We start from the raw sequence: 1,719 nt of genomic DNA, 5'->3' as shown, positions 1-1,719 counted from the left end.
CATGTTGTTAATGCTATTTCATTGCGGTACCGGTTAGATCCAAAATAGTGTACATTCTGGTGACGAGGACGGTCGTTAGTGTATTTTTCTTGACGATGTCGAGTGTAGTTTTGAGAGATGTGGGTGGATTATCGCCCTTTTGATTGTACAGATGCGGCTGGAATTTCTGCTCGCTAGGAAAGATGGCTTCGAGCTTTTCAATTATTTGCAGATGGCAAAGGAGTCAAACATGCTGACCAGAAGAAGCTTTAATACGGCTGGATTAAGGATAATTTCTTCACACTGGTGAAGGAACAGGCGAAAACAATTACCTGAAAGCGAAGGATGCGTTGAATAAATATTTTAAGCCGCAAGCAAATGTTTCGTACGAAAGGCTCTGTTTTCGTGAGATGAGTCAACTGGCAAACAAAACTGTGGAACTTTTCGTGACGAGATTAAGGCAGAAAGTTCAGTCTTGTGAATTTGGAGATGCTGCTGCTGTGGATGAGCAAATTCGGGACTAGGTGATCAGCAATTGTTTTTCAGACAACATTCGCCGCAAGGTTCTTGAGAAAGGGAAACCTTTGACTCTTCAGCAACTGAGAAAAATCGCTCGCGTTATGGAAGATTCTGAGAAACAGGCTCGCAAGATTGAAGGTGCAGCTAAGGAAGTGAACCGTGTTGGTGTGAATTCGAATGAAAAAGGAAACCAGAGAGTAGCTGAAAAACAAGGTACAGTACCGTCCGATGTTTTTGTTGTGGAACTGTGGGTCGTTCGTAAGACCAATGACAAAAGTTTGCCCCGCGAGAGGAAAACGGTTCAGAAAGTGTAATAATCCGGGCTATTTCGAGAAAGTGTGCAAAACTAAACTGAAGACGTCAGAGGGGAGGAAAGGTGGCAAGTATCGCAGAGTAAGGCAAGTAGATGTTGGAGTTGATGAAAATGATGATAGTGAATATGCTTTTGGTGTTTTGAGTGGTGCAGATAACCCAGAATATGGCAAAATTTGTGTGAAGATAGGAGGGGTTCAAGTTACCATTGTCATTGATTCTGGTGCTAGTAGCAATGTTTTAGATTGCACTTTGTGGGAGTATTTGAAAGCAAATATGGTCCAATGTTCGTCGAGCAAGGCTACTAAAAAATTGTATTCGTATGGTAGTAGGCAGTCATTGCGACTTGTAGGCACTTTTACTGCAGATGTGTTACTTGGAAATAGAGTGTTAAATGAGGTTGAATTTGTTGTTATAGAGAGTGAGGGACATGTACTTCTGGGGTGGGAGCCAGCTATTGCTTGCTTGCACTTGGTGTGTTGAAGCTGGCACCTCAAATTGATTCACTGCAGTCATCTGCTGAAAGGGAAAACAGGGAACCCAGTATTTTAGAGACGTTTTCAGTCAAATACATTCCAGATCCTAAGAACATTGCAGATTCCTTATCACGCCTGTTGCATCCAACGTCAAATTCAAAAGAGAAAAGCCACACAGATGAGTATGTGAAGTGGGTAGTCCAAGAGTCCATCCCCATTGCCTTAACAACTCGGGAAATTGAAAGCGCCTCAGAGAATGATCCAGGGCTCAATTTAATAAAACCTTTACACGTGTAATTTACAAGTGTAGCTATTGTTCTCGAGAACGCATGTTTTATGAGTCAAATGAGTCAATGAGTCAATGAGTCATGAGTCAATGGACTCACAGTCAATATAGCAATAATTTGTTGATTAAGCCTAAGCCCTCGTTTCA

This window comes from Montipora foliosa, chromosome 12 (assembly GCF_036669935.1).
Source record: "Montipora foliosa isolate CH-2021 chromosome 12, ASM3666993v2, whole genome shotgun sequence".
Classification (NCBI taxonomy): Eukaryota; Metazoa; Cnidaria; class Anthozoa; order Scleractinia; family Acroporidae; genus Montipora; species Montipora foliosa.
This window is presented reverse-complemented; position numbering follows the sequence as displayed.